Below are 20356 nucleotides of genomic sequence, written 5' to 3' on the forward strand. Positions count from 1 at the left end.
CCTCTAAAAGGTTAAGTCAAATGAACCTCTCTTTGTCTCTCTGTCTCTATCTCTCTCTATTAAATTATCCAGTCTGTAGTATTCTGTTATAAATTATCCAGGAACCTGAACAGACATTTCTCAACAGAAGACATACAAAAGGACAATAGATATATAAAAAACATCACTAATGTCAGGGAAACGTAAATTAAAACCACCATGAGCTATCACCTCTTTGAACTGCCATTATCAAAAAGAAGATAAGTGTTGGTAAGGACGTGGAGAAAAGCAAACTGTTACACTGTGTTGGTGGGAATGTGAATAAGTACAATCTTTATGGAAAATAGTATGAAGTTTCCTCAAAAGATTAAAAATAAAACTTAGCACATGATCTAGCTATCTCACTTCTGTGTATCTATTCAAAGAAATGTAACCAGTACTGCGATTACATTTTTGTTTGTATATATGAAAAAAAAAAACCAACAGAAAATAGACTACAATAACCTTAGAGTGGATGCTAAATACTCAGTAGAGTTTAGATCTGTTTATTAAAGGAAGCGTCTCAAGGGTCTCATTAAAGAAGACAACATAGTCTTCCAGCTGTGGATTGTCCAGTCGTATTTTCACCAGCACCTGATAATACTGAATCTGAGCCAGACACCTTGATTTAAAGGAATAAGTCAGCAACAGGATTTTGAGGCAACATGTCTTGGTCTGAGATGCAGAATCTAGCTTCAAAGTTCCCTGGGAAGCAGTAAGATCCTTGGAAGATATAGCACATTAAAAGTATAGCTACCACCATTTCTCCCTCATTCTGGGAAAAAGCCAATAGATGACTCTTGGGGAATGCTTCATAATAACCCCTTTTTTCCTTCCTTCCTCCTTCCCTCCCTCCCTTCTTCTCTCTCTTCCTTTCTTCCTTCCTTTCTTCTCCTTAATCTCATATCTTTCTGCCCAGAATTTTAAAACTTTGAAAACTTCCACTGTGGTCATTTTGATTGTACCACAGTTTTCTGTGGTCTGTCCATTCACTATCGAATTAGTGGGGGAGGAACCAGCCTCCTCTTAAGGCAGAGGAAGGAAAGTACAGGTGCCACGTCCACCTTCTCTCTTCTCTTTTGTGTGCTCTCCCCATCTCATCACTACCCAGAGGAATGTGGCTCCTGGCCATGAGAGCCTCCAGGAAACAGGGGCCTGAAGAGCTGCAGGCAGGAACTAAAAGTAGGTCAGAGGAGACTGAGAAGGCTGGTGTGAGAAACAAGTAGAGGCCACAGGGTTGTGTGTGAGAGGTGCGTCCAATGTCAGGCCACCTGTGGGTGAGAGCCCTACTTCCAGGAAAGGACTGGTGAGAGGAACATGGCCGAGAGTCAGCCTGGCAGTTTCACTAGCAGGAAGGCAGTGGGATTTCAGCAGGTCTTAGTCCCTATTCCCTTCTGTGCAGCTATTTTGGAAATTGAGTCCTTGTCCCGTCTTTAAACTTCCCTTTGGGTCCTGAGTTTTAGTAGCAGGTCAGAGTCTCTGGTCCCTTTCTTCTGGCTCCTTCCTCAGCCTCATTATCATGATCTAACCAGATCAGTTATTCTTACTTTTAAACTTTGTACGTTATAAATAACCTTCATGAGAAGCAAAGTACTGGACTGAGAGGCAGGACTGAGTGGTCATGAGGTCGCTGTAGTGGATGCTATGGTGCCTTCCCCAGATCTTCAGGATTGAGGCACTGATTCCCCAACTGCTGGGGACTTGACTGTGGTAGTTTACCACTGAATCCATCTGAGTGAATTGCCTTTACCCTAAGGCACTCGGTCTTAAAGGGGGTGATTTTGCCGCAGAGGGGACATTTAGTGATATCCAGAATCTTGATTGTCACAAGTGGAGGGGTCTGTTGCTACAGGCATCTAGAGGGTAGAGGCTAGGGAAGCTGCTAAATATCTTACAACACACAGGACAGAGCCCTGTTGTAAAGAACATCCCAGAATGTCAAAAGTGTTGGGGTTGACAGATGCTCCCAGGAAAGCGCATCCTCAAAGGTAGCCTTGAACAGGTCCATGATGGGGTACATCATGGTATATCATGGTCTAGCGTTTATTTCCATTTAGGGTCAACTCTAAAAGGCCAGCTCAGCCCCAGAGGTCTCTATAGGACCAGCAGAGTCCTCTGCAGTGACTGCATCACAATTCAACTCCTCCCTCTATCCATCCGGCTTCCTCCTCTCACAGGTGGTGTTCCTGAGAAACACTTCCCTACAAACCTCCTATGCACAGAACTCCATCTCAGAGTCTGTTTCCCAGAATACTCAAACTAAGACAGTAGGCATTGAAAGTAATCCTAAGAAACAATCTTCCTGTATGCTCATTTGGCTTGACAATATGACCATGGTGGCCTGGCCAATAGGAAGTAAGTGTTTCTGATGTGTGCAAGTCTTGGGTTGGGTCCTTATAGGAAAGGTTTATGTCTTCCCTTATTCCTTTCCTCTATCCTACTCTCCGGACTACATATGTAATGGTAGAGCCCAGGGCAGTCATCAGAAAAGCCTCATGTTGAGGGTTGTCGAAACAGCAAAATGGAATGAATGTGGGTCCCTGATGATTATGGTACCAGCATTTAAACTTACTGGGCCATTTTTTCATGACTTATATGAGAATTTAGCTTTTTTCTTGTTAAAGTTACTTTCGAATTCTCCATTATAGCAGCTAAACTTGTACCTAAACTATGTATACCCTTAGCATATTAAAATAATTGGTAATGAGCTGGGATTGTGGCTCAGAGGTAGAGTGCTCACCTACCTTGCATGAGGCATTGGATGATCCTCAGGACCACATAAAAATAAAATAAAGATATTGTGTCCACCAATAACTAAAAAAAAATGAGGGCTGGGGTTGTGGTTCAGTGGTAGAGCACTCACCTAGCATGTGTGAGGCACTGGATTTGATCCTCAGCACCACATCAAAATAAATAAATGAAATAAATATCTATCAACAACTAAAAAAATTTAAAAAATGGTTAAAAGGCCACAAAAAGATACATTACTTTTGGTGATGAGTTTCATTATTTACATTTTATCTTACATTCTCAAGATAAACCACATAACTTTATGATTAAATTCCTATTGTCTACATAGTACTTCAAAATAGAAATAGAGTAGGATTGGGAATGAGGTCAATATGTCAGAATCACTTAGAGAATGGTTTTGAAAATACACATAATTAGGCCTTGGGGTGCAATATATTTTGAGTAGATGTTTTGAACCATTTAGGATAGGGTATGAAACTCTGGTCTGCTGCTATATGTCATCTTGTTCTGCATAGGAAGTGTAGAGGAGGAACTCATGTCTTTTGAATAACTAAATGAAATTTCTAGGTTTGGGGCTATAGTAAATGCTATGGAACTTCTTCTTTTTAGTTGAAAAGTTAACAACTCCACATAAGAACTCTGAAGGCAGCCCTTATGTTCTCAGGCAATAAAAACGCAAGGGCTCAAAGAATTTGCTAGTATTTAAGAGATTTAGAAAGAGTAAAAGCAAAGTGATATAGATCCCCATCACTTGCTTTTAATAGATATACTTAAAATGGTGCTTGAAACTTGAAACTCCTCAGAAAAAATCAGATGGATTTAAGTAGAAAGGTGATATTTGTAGGTAGAAATATAGATATGTAGGTGATCCTATCATTTTGGCCAAAAAAATCATTAGGCACTTATGTAAAATATTTATAGTTGGATGAGATCTGGCTAAAGCTTTAGTAGTCTATAACTTTATTTAAAAATTCTGGCTTATAGCATAAGTGTCAGTGCACCTTCGTTAAATAGTCATGTCTAGATATTTCGCCTAGCCATGTAAGTGCAGATCAGGAAGTAATACCTATTGTCAGATTACAAGGAGCTTTACTTGTGCCTCCTACTGAGCTCAGTCATTGGATGGGAGTGGATGATGCTGACTGGAGCTAGAGGTATACCCTAGTACTCCTTTGGCTGGTGTGTCTTGCTGTCGGTGCCTCCCCTAGAGTTCAGTGTGGGGGTGCCGCAGTCTGGCTGGGCACAATTCAGGAGCCACTTGTCAAAAGAAACTAACTTTATTTTTAGAACTACAAACACCAAACAAAACAGCTCCTCAGGAAAAAACCCTCAGAGCCCAACTGCCACCACCAGCTTCCCACAAGCCTCTCACCCCCACACCAGCCTCTCCACCTCCCACAATCCTCCTGCTCTTGAGGCCAATTGGCTGGGTTGTGTGGGTGGAGCCAAAGAAGTCCCCCAATGAGCAGCTCCGCAGAGGAGCCAATCAGCTAGATGTTGCTGGGGCCGCTGTGAGCCAATCATCAGCTGGCAGTCTGAAGAGCAGGGAAACAGCCCAATGAACATCACCGCAGAGGAGCCAATCAGCTAGATGTTGCTGGGGCCGCTGTGAGCCAATCATCAGCTGGCAGCTGGAAGTTTGCTGGCAGCTGGAAGTTTGCTGGGGCCCCTTTGGCTGTGGCTCTCAACATGGGGGCTCTGCTATTGTAGCCCAGCAGGCAGGATGTTGATACGATCCCAGGTCCCAAACTACCTGGAAGTCTCTAGGTTTGTTCTTTGCGCTGAAGCCTTCTCCTTCCTTACCTTCATCCTTCTACTTTCTCAGCCCTTTCATGATCCCTATGGGTCCCTTTAGGCCTCTGTCATTCATCAACATTTATTTTCATCTCCTCTTGCTACAGCCTTGATCTTTTAATATGTGAATAAGTTCAAAATCTTGAGAGAGAGAAAGTGGCTCATCTTCATGTACCAGGCTAGTCGGAGATGACTCACTACCTGTCCTGTGGATTAATCAATCCTTGTATCAGTGATCACAAGGTCAAGGCCCTCCTCTGCCATTCACCTGAGTTGCAGCTAAAGGAAGGCTAGCTAGTATTAACTTAAAAAAGACAGTGGATCACTTTTAATGACATGCTTTTTTTTTTTGTAGAAAGGCATTCCTATTTTACAGAAATAAAATTGCATTGTGCCATGGAGAAAATCAATAATGAAAGCATCTGAATTGAGGTTATAAGCAGTTCTGTTAGAGGCCTGTAAAAATTTATCCTTAATTTAGTTGAAGACAGTCTTACTTGATTCTGCATGCATTTATTGACTTCAGAGGAGATTTAGATATGAATTCCAGACTTCTCTTACATATGCAGAAATCCTTTGAGGGGAAGCAGGGTCAATTAGCCTTTTAGTATTTTAAGAATGTGGAATGTTGAATGGAAAAGATATCAGAGTGAGGAAATTCCACATTTCAGGGATAATAAGGGTAGGTACATAGGGTTATTGTGGTGATTAAATGAAGTGATCCCTATAATGCACCTGGCATTTAATAGATGATCAATACATGGTCATTATTCCTGGTGGAATCAAAGGTCTTAAAATTTTGAAAGCATGTATCCTGAGTGGTTTGGTTTTTGTTTTCACTGTTTTTCCCAGTCAATTGCCATGGAAATATATAATCTTTCTTATCATTGAAAAATAAAGAAGCATGTCCGATATCTGAAAGGAGGCTAAACATTCCAAAAGCTTTTAAGTTCCCCTTGGATGCTTTGACTTCACTGCTGGAAGCTTCCACCAGATGATTAGTGTTGCCTCCTTCAATTATTTGAAACAGAGACAGTACATACCAGTTTGAATTGGAGATAACCTAGTTGTATTTTTAATGAAAAAACAACAACACATGGGCATAAATCAACCTCATCTTCCACTTTGAAAATGCAAAATTCACAATATTATTCAATCAATTAAAAGAATGAGGTGTAGTTTCTATATATTCACAGGGAAAAATGTCCATGAAGTATTAAGTTAAAATCAAGGACTGTGGATTAGCTCAGGAAAAAAGTGTTTGCCTAACATGTTCTAGGCTCTGGGTCCAACCCCCAGGCCCTGGAAAAACAAAAGAAAACAGAAACAAAACCCTACAAAAATGAAGATACAGAACAGTTTTATAGCATGTTCCCATTTTTATGTAATTGTAGTAAATATAATAAAATGCTATTTGTACATAGGAAAAATAATCATAGAAGCAAATATTTATGATTTTTCAGTTCTCTGAGTGGGTGGGGTGTGGGAGATTTTTACTCTGTGGAATAATTCTGATATGGTTTGAATTTTTATAATGAGATGATATTATTTTTGAAATCATAAAAACAACAAATTATAAAGTAGGTGGAAAGTAGTCTATTTGAAGCAAGTGTTGTAAACTATAGGACCGTTGTTAAGTCTTCTATCACTTTGTTCAGCCAATATTTTGGCTACTTCAGGCAATTTTTACTATTTGTTATAATCTTTCCATTTCAGTTTGTCCTCAGATTCTAGGATATAGGTATTAAATGCCATGTTATTGCACTTGTGGCTGCTCACTCTCCACCTGAGTGCCCTCAAGTTAGCACTTAACGTTTTCCATCTTCCATTTTCCACTTCTATTACCAGGCCTCTGGGCTCTCCTCTCCCTAGAGGTGGTTCTGAACTCTTTTTTTTTTTTTTAATTTTTAATGTTTATTTTTTAGTTGTAGTCGGACACAATACTTTATTTATTTATTTATATGTGGTGCTGATTAGCACTTAACGTTTTCCATCTCAAAACTTCTATTACCAGGGCCTCGCACATGCTAGACGAACACTGTACCCCTGAGCCACAACCCGAGCCCCCTGAGCTGTCTTTGAAGGGTTGGAAGGACTACCTTTCTCCTCATGTTTTTATCAAGTCTTCAATTCTAGATTGCTGTTCTCCTTTCAGACTGTGTTCCCAAGAGCTCAGGGCAGTATTGTCACTCTTAAGCTTTAGTATGTATGGATAGTAATTGGACTTTGCTTAACATGCAGAGTGCTAGCCCCAGTGCTTACACTTTAGTGGGCATGGGATGGGACCCAGGAATCTGCATTTAATGGGGCACTCTTAGATGATTCTCTTCTGTCCCAGGGATTCTGTGAAGATGCCTCAGTGACTGCAGCCAGGGAGGGCTCCAGGGTCCATTTGGTGTTGATAAAAAGGTCCCTGAGTTTATATGTGTTATAATTAGGTGTCTGGTAAATTTTAGTTGAGGAAATCTGCCCATCCACATCTAGAGAACCAAATCCACCCAAATACCCCTGTTGATCACAATCTGAAAGGTCTTCTTTAACTCATGATTCCCAAAATGATCAAGCAAGCAAAATGGCTCCCCAAAACTCATTCTCTTCTAGCTTTACTTATGGCTCCTCCCCCCGCCTTTTATTAACATTTAAAAATATATCTAGAATTCTTTTATTTATTTTTATTAGGTATAAATTAAGTATCCATCTTAATTCTTACTCCACACAATTCATCAATTATTTTAGGTATATTTATTTATTTAGAGTATTCTGTCCATGTTTTCAAAGATTGGAAATGAAATTTGCATCATCTACCATATCCCTACCTGGTTCTACTTCTGGGAGTCTTCTTCCCTTGAGATAGTGGCTATTCTATTGCTATCTTCCTTAGTTAATTAAGATACCTTTATGACATCGTTCATTATCTAGCCCATTGCCTTTCATTATTCTACTCTTGAACATTTTTTTTCATATGTTAAAGGAATAATTTTTGCTTGGTTCTGGAAAACCTTCCAAGATCTTAATTAGAAGTTCATTCAGCTTACAAATTAATCTGGTTGAGGTGGAGAGGAAGGAAAAAGTGGCATTATTTACTTTTGCTTTGGGTTTTTTTTTTTAATTGGCTGTTCAAAACATTACAAAGCTCATGATATATCATCTTTCATACATTTGACTCAATTGGGTTTTGAACTCCCATTTTTACCCCAAATACAAATTGCATAATCACATCTGTTACATACTCACATTTTTACATAATGGCATATTAGTGACTGTTGTATTCTGCTACATTTCCTATCCCCTACTATCCCCCCTCCCCTCCCCTCCCCTCCCCTCCCCTCCCCTCCCCTCTCCTCCCCTCCCATCTTCCCTCTCTACCTCATCTAGTATTGTTCAATTCTCTCCCTTGTTTCCCCCCCCTTTCCCCTCACAATCTCTTATATGTAATTTTGTGTAACATTGAGGGTCTCCTACCATTTCCATATGCTTTCCCTTCTCTCTCCCTTTCTCTCCCCCTACTCGTCTTTGTTTAGTGTTAGTCTTTTCCTCATGCTTTTCCTTCCTGTTCTGTTCTTAGTTGCTCTCTTTATATCAAAGAAGACATTTGGCATTTGTTTTTTAAGGATTGGCTAACTTCACTTAGCATAATCTGCTCTAATGCCATCCATTTCCCAGCAAATTCTATGATTTTGTCATTTTTTAGTGCTGCCTAATACTCCATTGTGTATAGATGCCACATTTTTTTTTATCTATTCATCTATTGAAGGGCATCTAGGTTGGTTTCACAGTCTAGCTATTGTGAATTGTGCCGCTATGATCACTGATGTGGCAGTATCCCTATAGTACGCTCTTTTAAGATCCTCAGGGAATAGTCCGAGAAGGGCAATAGCTGGGTCAAATGGTGGATCCATTCCCTGCTTTCCCAGGAATCTCCATACTGCTTTCCAAATTGGCCTCACCAATTTTCAGCCCCACCAGCAGTGTACAAGTGTACCCTTTTCCCCACATCCTCGCCAACACTTATTGTTGTTTGACTTCATAATGGCTACCAATCTTACTGGAGTGAGATGGTATCTTAGGGTGGTTTTGATTTGCATTTCTCTGACTGCTAGAGATGGTGAGCATTTTTTCATGTACTTGTTGATTGATTGTATGTCTTCCTCTGTGAAGTGTCTGTTCAGGTCCTTGGCCCATTTGTTAATTGGGTTATTTGTTGTCTTATTGTCTAATTTTTTGAGTTCTTTGTATACTCTGGATATTAGGGCTCTATCTGAATGTGAGGGGTAAAAATTTGTTCCCAGGATGTAGGCTCTCTATTTACCTCTCTTATTGTTTCTCTTGCTGAGAAAAAACTTTTTAGTTTAAGTAAGTCCCATTTGTTGATTCTTGTTATTAACTCTTGGGCTATGGGCGCCTATTAAGGAATTTGGAGCCCGACCCCACAGTATGTAGATTGTAGCCAACATTTTCTTCTATCAGACGCAGTGTCTCTGATTTGATATCTAGCTCCTTGATCCATTTTGAGTTAACTTTTGTGCATGGCGAGAGAAAGGGATTCAGTTTCATTTTGTTGCATATGGATTTCCAATTTTCCCAGCACCATTTGTTGAAGATGCTATCCTTCCTCCATTGCATGTTTTCAGCCCCTTTATCAAATATAAGAAAGTTGTAATTTTGTGGATTGGTTTCTGTGTCCTCTATTCTGTACCATTGGTCCACCTGCCTGTTTTGGTACCAGTACCACCCTGTTTTTGTTACTATTGCTTTGTAGTACAGTTTGAACTCTGGTATTGCTATACCTCCAGATTCACACTTCCTGCTTAGTATTGTTCTTGATATTCTGGGTCTTTTATTCTTCCATATGAATTTCATGATTGCTTTATCTATTTCTACAAGAAATGCTGTTGGGATTTTAATTGGCATCGCATTAAACCTGTAGAGAACTTTGGGTAATATTGCCATTTTGATGATGTTAGTTCTGCCTATCCATGAACAGAGTACATTTTTCCATCTTCTAAGATCTTCTTCTATCTCTTTCTTTAGGGTTCTGTAGTTTTCATTATATAAATCTTTCACCTCTTTTGTTAGGTTGATTCCCAAGTATCTTATTTTCTTTGAGGATATTGTAAATGGAGTGGTTTTCCTCATTTCCATTTCATAAGTTTTGTTGCTGATATACAGGAATGCCTTTGATTTATGCGTGTTGATTTTATATCCTGCCACTTTGCTAAATTTATTTATTTATTCATTTATTTATTTATTTATTGACTTGGGGCACATTCACATTTATTTCATAAGACTGCTATCAATAAGAGCTTTGTATGCTGTATGCAGATGCTTATTCCAGGAGCATAACAAAAAATCCTTCAGGGACTGGGCCTTTTTACCAAACAGGCAGTTTCCATTAAAAAAAAAAAAGCACAACATATTAGTGTCCTGGCCTTATGACACCCTGCTAGCATCTTACATTTAAGCACAGGAAGCAGAAGAGATTCAATACCCTCCCTTCCTGCACAGGATGGTCAAGGTCACCCTTGGGTCCAGATGGCATGAGTGGGGAGTATGCGCCTCAGGGTTACCGTGTGCTGAATTGATTTATTAACTCTAGCAGTTTCTTTGTAGTCCCTTTTGGGTCTGTTAAATATATTATCATGTCATCCGCAAATAGCGATAATTTAAGTTCTTCTTTTCCTATTTTTATGCCTTTAATTTCTTTTGTCTGTCTAATTGCTCTGGCTAGTATTTCAAGAACTAAATTGAATAGAAGTGGTGATAGAGGGCATCCCTGTCTTGTTCCAGATTTTAGAGGGAATGCCTTCAGTTTTTCTCCATTTAGGATGATGCTAGCCTGAGGTTTAGCATATATAGCTTTTACAATGTTGAGGTAAATTCCTGTTATCCCTAGTTTTTCTAGTGCTTTGAACATAAAGGGATGCTATACTTTGTCGAATGCTTTTTCTGCATCTATCGAGATGATCATATGGTTCTTGTCTTTAAGTCTATTGATGTGATGAATAGCATTTATTGATTTCCGTATATTGAACCATCCTTGCATCCCAGGGATGAATCCTACTTGATCATGGTGCACAATTTTTTTGATATGCTTTTGTATTTGATTTGCCAGGATTTTATTGAGAATTTTTGCATCTAGGTTCATTAGAGATATTGGTCTGTAGTTTTCTTTCTTTGAAGTGTCTTTGTCCGGTTTTGGGATCAGGGTGATGTTGGCCTCATAGAATGAATTTGGAAGAGCTCCTTCTTTTTCTATTTCTGAATAATTTGAAAAGTATTGGTATTAATTCTTCTTTGAAGGTTTTGTAGAACTCTGCTGTATACCCATCTGGTCCAGGGCTTCTTTTGGTTGGTAGTCTTTTGATGGCTTCTTCTATTTCTTCCTTTGTTATTGGTCTGTTTAAATTGTGTGTGTCTTCCTGACTCAATCTGGGCAGATCGTATGACTTAAGAAATTTATCGATATCTTCACTATCTTCTATTTTATTGGAATATAGGGTTTCAAAATATTTTCTAATTATCTTCTGTATTTCTGTAGTGTCTGTTGTGATATTGCCTTTTTCATCCCGTATGTTAATAATTTGAGTTCTCTCTCTTCTTCTCTTCGTTAGCATGGCTAAGGGCTTGTCGATCTTATTTATTTTTTCAAAGAACCAACTTTTAGTTTTATCAATTTTTTTCAATGTTTTTTTTTGTTTCAATTTTGTTGATTTCTGCTCTAATTTTTAATTATTTCTTGTCTTCTACTACATTTGCTGTTGTTTTGCTCTTCCTTTTCTATGTTTTTGAGGAGTAGTGTGAGTTCATTTATTTGTTGGTTTTTTCTTTTTTTGAGGAAAGAACTCCAAGAAATGAATTTCCCTCTTAAAACTGCTTTCATTGTGTCCCATAGATTCTGGTATGTTGTGTCTGTATTGTCATTTGTCTCTAAGAATTTTTTTATCTCCTCCTTTATGTCTTCTGTAACCCATTGATCATTCAGTAGCATATTGTTCATTTTCCATGTGATGTAGGATTTTTCCTTCCTTCTTTTATCATTGATTTCCAGTTTCATTCCATAATGATCAGATATGGTGCATGGTATTATCTCCACACCTTTATATTTACTAAGAGTTGCCCTATGGCATAATATATGGTCTATTTTTGAGTAGGATCCATGTGCTGCTGAGAAGAACGTGTATCCACTTGATGATGGTTGATATATTCTATATATGTTGGTTAAGTCTAGGTTATTGATTGTGCTGTTGATTCTATAGTTTCTTTATTCAGTTTTTGTCTAGAGAATCTGTCTAATGGTGAGAGCGGTGTGTTGAAGTCACCCATAATTATTGTGTTGTAGTCTATTTGACTCTTGAACTTGAGAAGAGTTTGTTTTATGAATGTTTCAGCTCCATTGTTTGGTGCATACAAATTGATAATTGTTATGTCTTGTTGGTGAATGGTTCCTTTTAACAGTATATAGTGTCCTTCTTTATCCCTTTTGATTAACTTAGGTTTGAAATTGATTTTATTCGATATTGCTGCAGTCTGGCTGGGCATAGAATCACCAGCCACTCAAGCAGGAACAAAACTTTATTTTTGAAAATGCCGCCAATACTCCGTACGCGTCCAGGAAGCAAGCCAGTCCACACACACGGTCAGTTCTACCGGGATCGGGGACAAGGACCTCCCCCAGAATTCCCTCCTACCATACCTTCCCAACCAATGGGAACTCTCCAGGAGTCCCGTAGCAGGCCAAGGTGAACAGCAGGAGTCCAATATCCATATGAATGTAAATCTTAACATAATCATATCATCTCAATGGCTAGCTGGTGTCACCTTACAACCAAAAGTGCCATGCATCCTATTACTTGGCTGTGGCTCTTAGCACGTTATGAGTATGGACACCCCTGCTTGCTTCCGAGGGCCATGTGAGTGGTATGATTTTTCCCAACCTTTTACCTTCAGCCTGTGTATGTCTTTCCTATCATATGAGTCTCCTGAAGGCAACATATTTTTGGATTTGTTTTTTTGATCCAGGTTACTAGCCTATGTCTCTTGATTGGTGAGTTTAGGCCATTAACATTTAAGGTTACAATTGAAATATGATTTGTACTTCCAGTCATGTTTATTTATTTATTTATTTTAGTTTGGCTAGTTTTTACTTTTTGGTTATTTTCCTCCCCCTTTACTGAGATACCTCCCGCTATTAGTTTTGGGCACTATTTTTCAATTCCTCTTCTTGTAGTATTTTGCTCAAAATGCTTTGCAGTGCTGGTTTTCTGGCTACGAATTCTTTTAGCTTTTGTTTATCGTGAAAGATTTTAATTTCATTGTCAAATCTGAAGCTTAATTTTGCTGGATACAGTATTCTTGGTTGGAATCCATTATTTTTCAGCATTTGAAATACATTGTTCCAGGATCTTCTCGCTTTCAAAGTCTGTGATGAAAAATCAGTTGTTAACCTAATTGGTTTACCCCTGAATGTAATCTGCCTTCTTTCTCTTGTAGCTTTTAATATTCTCTCTTTGTTCTGTATATTGGTTATCTTCATAATTATATGTCTTGGAGTTGGTCTATTATGGTTTTGAATATTTGGGTCCTGTAGGCCTCCAGGATTTGGCAATCCATTCCATCTTTCATCTCTGGGAAGTTTTGTAGAATTATTTCATTTAATATGTTGTCCATTCCTTTGGTTTGCATCTCTATGCCTTCTTCTATCCCAATGACTCTTAAATTTGGTTTTATTTATGACATCCCATATTTCTTGAATAGATTGCTCATGGGATTTAAGCATCTTTTCTGTGTTGACTATATTCTTTTCAAGTTGATAAACTTTGTCTTCATTATCTGATGTTCTGACTTCTACTTGATCTAGTCTATTTGAAATATTCTTGTTTGAGTTTTTAATTTGGTTTATAGTTTCCTGCATTTCTATGATTACTGTTTGATTTTTTAAAGATCTCTATCTCCTAGTAAAGCTTGTTCTTTGTCATTTGAATTTGTTTGTTTAATTCATTTTCAAAATATACTTTTATTGCTTGAACTTGCTGCCTCATGTCTTCTCTAATATTCCTTTCCATCTGAGTTAGGTATGCCTTGAGTTCTTTCCCTATCCATGTTTCTGATGCTTCTAGCTCCTCCTGTAGAGTTAAGTTGTCCTGCATTGTTTGTACTCCTTTTTTCCCTTGTTTTTTTCATGATGTCCACGTTACTTTCCAGCTCTATTTGATTGCTGTGTTTCTACTCTCTTCTATAGATTTTTTTTGGTTTTGTATATCTCTGTTGTCTCTCCTTTGTGTTGGTAGACTTTGCCTGCTAAAGTGAATTCCAATGGGAAGGAATTCCAATGGCTGAGCTCCAGTGACGTCACCTCTCTGCTATGGCTGGCCCCAGGCTCCTTGCCGGGGTGTCTGAATGGGGGGGTGGGACTGGACTGTCTCTGGTTGGTTTCAGCTCCCAGCTGCTGGCGGGTGGGCCGTCTCCAGCCGCCCAGTCGCGCAGGCAGCGGGTGGGCTGTCGCTGGTGAGTGGGTGATCTCTAGCCACCCAGTCGCGCGGTTGGTCGCCGGTGGGTGGACGGTCTCTAGCCACTCAGTTGAGCGGGCAGCCAGTGGGCGATCAGTCACCGGCGGGCAGGCGGTCTCCATCCACCCAGTCATTCGGGCAGTGGGTGGACTGTCGCCAGCGGGCATGCAGTCTCCAGCCGCCCAGTCGTGAGGGCCTGGCCTCTAGTCCCCTGGTTTCTCCTGCTAGACCAGATTTCCCCTGAGTGATGCCTCTCGGCAGTTCAAACTGTACTCTGGGCCTGCTGTTTGTTGGGTGTGGAGGGTGTCTATTGGGAACCCCGGCCCTCTATTGTTTTGATTTCTTCTGCTTGCCCTTCCCCCAGCGCTGGCTAGACAGGTTTCATTTTCGCTGCTAATGGGAGGGGGAGTTGAAGGTCAGGTGTCTCTAATTTTCTCCGAGTCTTTATGCAGGTTTGATCTGATAATCCCTCTCCCGGAAAGCCTAGGAGAGATTTTATGCGAATTCCCTGCTGTATGGGAGATGAGCTGAGTAGCACACACCTGTTTTATTGTTGCAATCTATCGGAGAGTGTCGGTGGTTACTTCAGCTCTCCAAGATGGATGTGTTTTCAAATATAAGTATTAATACATATTATTTGTGGAGGTTAATGGGATTCCCTGTGACATCTCCAAACCCATGCAAGCTTTATGCATTGGTCATGTTCATTCACCCTTTTTTAGTTTCTCTTCCTCACCTCTCTCTCCTTTCTTTCCCCTCCCTTTTGCCCCCTTTTCAATCCCTAAAAGTCCCTCTTTTGCTTTCAGAGGTTTCATTTATATTTTTTAGTTTCTATATGTGAAAGAAAACATACTACACCGTTTGTAGATGAGGTGGTCCTTTCTTCAATGTATACTTTTGTCATCTCTGTGAAGAATCAGTTGGCTAGAATTATAGATTTATAGATCAGTTGTGGAGATTTATTTCTGGGTCCTCTGTTCCATTGGTCTGGGTGTCTGTTTTGATGCCAGTACCATGCTGTTTTGGTTACTGTGACTTTGTGGTATGTCCTGAAATCAGGTATTGTGATGACTCCATCACTGTTCTTTTTGTTAAGGATTGTTTTGGCTATTTGGAGTGTTTTGTACTTCCATATAAATTTTAAGATTGTTTCTTCTAATTCTGTGAAGAGTGTCATTAGTATTTTCATGAGCATTGTATTGAATCTGTAGGTCACCTTGGGTAGTATGGACAATTTAACAGTATTTATTCTCCCAATCCTTGAATATGGGAGGTCTTTCTACCTTTTAGAGTCTTCTTCAAATTTCTTCTTCAGTGTTTTATAATTTTCATCACAGAGGTTTTTCAATCCATAGTTAGGTTTATTTCAAATATTTTATTTTTGGGGAGGAGGGTATTGAAAATGAGATTATTTTCCTGATTACTTTCTGAGTGAGGTTATTTTTCAGTGCATAGAGAAGCTACTGGTTTTTGTATTCTGCTACTTTATTGAATTTCTTTATCAGTTCTGTGGTACAGTTTTTTTTTGTGTGTGTGTATTCTTTAGGATTTTCTGTGTAGTAAATCACATCATCTGCAAATAGGGATAATTTTACTTCCTGCTTTCCTATTTGTATGCCTTTTATTTCTTCTTAGAGCCTAATTGCTCTAAAATTTCCAGCACTGTATTGAATAAGTATGGTAAGATCTTATTCCTGATCTTAAAAGGAAAAAATTTGAGATATTCTCTGCTCTAAATGATGTTGGCTGTGGGTTTGTTGTAGCTTTGATCATGCTGAGGTATGAGCCTCTACACCTAATTAATGCAGGACTTTTAACATTAAGTGATGTTACATTTTATCAAAAGCTTTTTCTTCATCTATTGAGTGATCACATGAGTTTTAACCTTGATTCTATTTATGTAATTATTACATTTCCTGATTTGGGTGTTTTGAGCCTTCAGTGTTTTACTGCAGTGTTTTACTGTATGATCTTTTTAAACTGCTGTTGGATTCAATTTGAAAGGGTTTCGTTGAGGAGTTTATATTTACGATGATCAGAAATATTGATCCACAGCATTCTTTTTTAGTTTTTTCCTTGTCAGATTTCGGTAGAAGGGAAAAGCTGGCTTTGTAGAATATGTTTGGACGGGTTCCTTCCCTTTCTTTTTATGGAATAGTTTGAGGGTCACTGGTGTTAGTTAAGTCAGGTAAAATTTAGCAGTGAATTCCTCTGGGCTTGCTTGTTGTTAGGAGACTTATTATTGATTCAATCTCATTACTTATTATGGAATTATGTAGGTTCTTTATGTCCTCTGGATTCAAGTTGGATAGGTCTCATGTATCTAGATATTTGTCCATTTCTTTTGGATTTTCCAATTTTTTTTTGGCAAATAGTTTTCCCAAATATTCTCTAGTGATGAATTTCTTTGGTATTAGTTATAATGCCTCCCTTTATTACCTCCAATTTCATTAATTTGATCTTCTATTTCTTTTGGTTAACTTAGTGAAAGTTTTGTTAATCTTGTTTGCTTTTTTTTTTTTTAAGAAACAACTCTGTTTCATTTATCCTTTGTATTATTCCATTAACCTCTATTTCATTTATTTCTGCTCTGGCCTTTATTATTTCTTTCCTTTTACTGATTTGGGTTTGGTTTGTTTTCATTTTCTAAGACCTTGAGATTCATCATTAGTTTATTTATTGGGGATCTATTTTTTATGTAGGAACTCATTGTTACAAAATTTCCTCTTAGTACTACTTTTGCTATATGCTCTAGGTTTTGGTGTTCTGTGTTTCCATTTTTGTTTGATTCAAGGAATATTTAAATTTTCCCTCTCACTTCTTTAATGACTCACTTTTTCAAAAGTGTCCTCTTTAATCTCCACATTTTTATAATTTCTATAGTGTTTCTTGCTGTTGATTTCTAGTTTCAATCGACTGTGACCAGAAAAGGTGTAAGATACTCTGTTAGTTTAGTTTGAATTTGTTAAAGCTTGCTTTATGGCCTATTTTAGAAAATGTTCCATGCATTCATGAGAAGAATATGCGTTATGCAGCTATTGGATGGAATATTGTAATTTTCTGTTAAGTCCATTTGATATATAGTGTAACTTAATGCTAATGTTTCTTTTTTTTTTTTTTAATCTGGATGATCTATTTATTGGTAAGACTGGTATATTGAAGCCCCTCATTATTAGTGTATCAGGTTCTGTCTCTCTTTATGTCCAATAGAGTCTGTTTTGTAAAATTGAATGCTCTGACATTAGATACATATAGTTTATAGTTGTCATATCTTCTTGATTTTTCCCTTGATTGATATATAGTGCCTTGTCTCTTCTAACTGGTTTTTGTCTTAAAGTCTATTTTTTTCAGATATAAGCATAGCTACTCCTACTTGCTTTCTGAATCCAATTGCTTGAAACATTATTTTTCATCCTTTCACTTTCAACCTGTTTATGTTCTTGCAGGTGAGGCAGCATAGTATTGGATCTTATTTTTTAATCCAATCTTTGTCTCTTAATTAGGGGATTAAGATCATTTATATTCAGGGTTGTTTTAGTCATTTTTTTGTTGTTGTTTCTGTGACCAAAAATCCTGACAAGAAAATCTTAGAGTAGGAAAAATTTATTTGGGGCTCACAGTTTCAGAGGTCTCGGTCCACAGATGGCTCACTCCACAGCTCAGGGTCTAATGTGAGGCAGAACATCACGGAAGAAGGGCATATGGAAGGAAATCCCTCAAGATATGGCAATCAGGAAGCAAAGAGAGAGAGAGCAAGAGAGAGTCCTGATATTTTATGGCTCTCTGTTACAGCACTTGAGTGTGCAGATCGCTGTGCATATCCCAGTCACTTTCACATTTGAAGAAGTCTAGTAGGTAAATGGGGCTTTGTGACTTTTTGTTAAACAATGAAGATTAAAAAACAAACATAAAATCTCTTCCTTACTCTTATAACCTTCTTTATCTGTGGTTCTATTTCTGTGTCCCCATTTTACAAAAATGTCTCAAGTGAAATTTCTGTCCTCCCAATTTTCTACTCTGTTCAACTCAATTTAATCTGATTTTTTTCCTACTAAGAGATGGAAACTATGCTTGCAAGGTCATGACCAATGATCACCAAACCAGTGGATACTTTTTGTCAGCTTATTGACATTTCAGCAAATTTTAACATTCTTTTGACACTCTTCTTTCTTTTGGTTTCCCTCTTGTATCAGATTGCTTACTTAAAGCTGCTTCCCTTTAATCTCTTTTAATGATTTCAATTTTGCTTCCTCTCCTTCTTTATTTGATGACTAAATGGAAGAGGTCTTTAGACATCCTGGGCATTGATTCTCTGAATTTTTGTTAGAAATTGAAGCTGGATCATCTGATGTACTACCATACAGTAGTTGGATGGCTTTAGCAGTAGCATGGTTTCATTGCTAATTTCAAATGGAAAATTTTTTTTAATGATACTGTATAATTTATTAAGGTACGCACATATCTAAGATGTATCAAATATATCACTGGGGTGGGAACAGGGTAAACACTACAAAGGAGAAAAATAAAACAAGAACAACATTGCACAGTCCACCACTGATAATAAAGTGACAGAAATTGATTAGAAGTTTGAATGGCTCAACTTCCTATACTTAGAGGTCTCTCCTAAAAGAGCTCACCCTGACTAGTATGCGGTGGTATACACCTATAATCCCAGCAACCTGGGAGGCTGAGGCAAGAGGATCCCAAGTTCAAACTCAGCCTCAGCAACTTAGTGAGTCCCTGTCTGAAAATAAAATAAAAAAGGGCTGGGTAGGTAGTTCAGTGGTAAAAGGAAGTGGCAAAACAAACAAAAACTCACCCTGCTTACAAATGAAGAAACCAAGAAACTAAGTTATAATAATATAAATTAACTTGAAGATGAAGGATGTGCTCAGTCAGCCTTCTACCTTCTATTAAGTAACACTAACCCATCCTAGTTGTATCTAAGGAAGTATTTATTTTCATGTAATTTCCCAGCGTCTCAACACACATATACCTGGAAAGATAAGAGAATTTGTGTATCCTTCCACATGAGTCCTTGTAATTCATTCAGGATATATTTGGTTTCCTTTCAATCATTCCAAGAAGAATCAGCATGAACAAGCAAAGCAGGTTCCAAAGGCAGGAAGCAGAAGCAATAATGATGCTATGGAAGTGCCTTTCTGAACTGTCTCTTTAGTTGTTGTAAGGCCTTGGGGCAAACCTTCAATGTAAGTGGTTGGCAACAAATCAGCTGAGATAGGATGACCTTGTAGCTTTTGTAGTTTCTCTTGTACAGCACTGGTCAGATCTACATAAGCTTCGTAGATGCTAGCACGTTCAATCACAGCAAAATGAGACATTACGTCCATCACTTCAACACTGGCTTCCCGGTACTTGTGCCAGTAGAAGATCTGGACATAACTTCTTAGCATCATCTGCCCACATGCTTCAAGTAACCCCAAATGCACGAGCTTCATAACTCACTGCAATTATTCCACCACCTTTCCATGATTTATACTGTACGACTGCACAAGGTTTATTCTTTAAATGAGGATTTTGTCGCTGCTCCACTTGAACCAGAAAAACAGTCCATGTCCACCAGAGCAACCACTCGATCCTGTCCTGTGGTCATTTTTTTTCAAGGCGACACCTGGCAAAACTGCCAATGGGGTCGGGCGCAGAGGCACACGCCTATAATCCCAGCAGTTCGGGAGGCTGAGACAGGAGAACTTCAAAGCCAGCCTCAGTAAAGGCGAGATGCTAAGCAGCTCAGTACCTGTCTCAACGGAAGCCGCCGTTGTGGGAAATCAGTGTCTGCTGGATGGAAAATGAAGAGATCTAGAGCAGGCCAGTAAGTTTCACGATTTATTCCCCGTGATGATGAAGAATAGGTGCAGAAATCCCAAAGAATCTCCCGAAGGGCTTCGCGCTCGTCTGTTAACCCAGCGATTGAAGTCCGACAGCGCGTGCGACTCAAGGGGTCCTTCCGTCTCTCCACCCGCAGGAGCCTCAAATGGAAAATTTTCTGAACAAGAAAACCCATCCTCAACCACTATTATCAATTATTGAATAGCCTTGGAAGTATTTTTGCATACTAGATGATGTTAATGAATTCAATTAAAAATTGTAACATAAAAAAAGTTCGTATGTGAATCTGATATCTGAAAAAGTCATTTCAATGATACTGCCCATGCTGTCAAAAGTTAAAACAAACAAACAAAAAGCACGGTTTCTATTCTCACACATATTTGCAGTAAATATATTTTGTGAGCTCCAACTGTAAATCCAGCAGTGTTTTCCATACC

At 38.6% G+C, this 20356-nt stretch overlaps 1 pseudogene; it reads right to left on the reverse strand.

Moving 5' to 3' along the window:
• Nucleotides 1-19050: 19050 nt before the first annotated feature.
• On the reverse strand, nt 19051-19683 carry LOC144377640 (DNA polymerase eta pseudogene; annotated as a pseudogene).
• Between the last annotated feature and the right edge of the window lie 673 nt (nt 19684-20356).

This window comes from Ictidomys tridecemlineatus, chromosome 5, assembly GCF_052094955.1.
Source record: "Ictidomys tridecemlineatus isolate mIctTri1 chromosome 5, mIctTri1.hap1, whole genome shotgun sequence".
NCBI lineage: Eukaryota > Metazoa > Chordata > Mammalia > Rodentia > Sciuridae > Ictidomys > Ictidomys tridecemlineatus.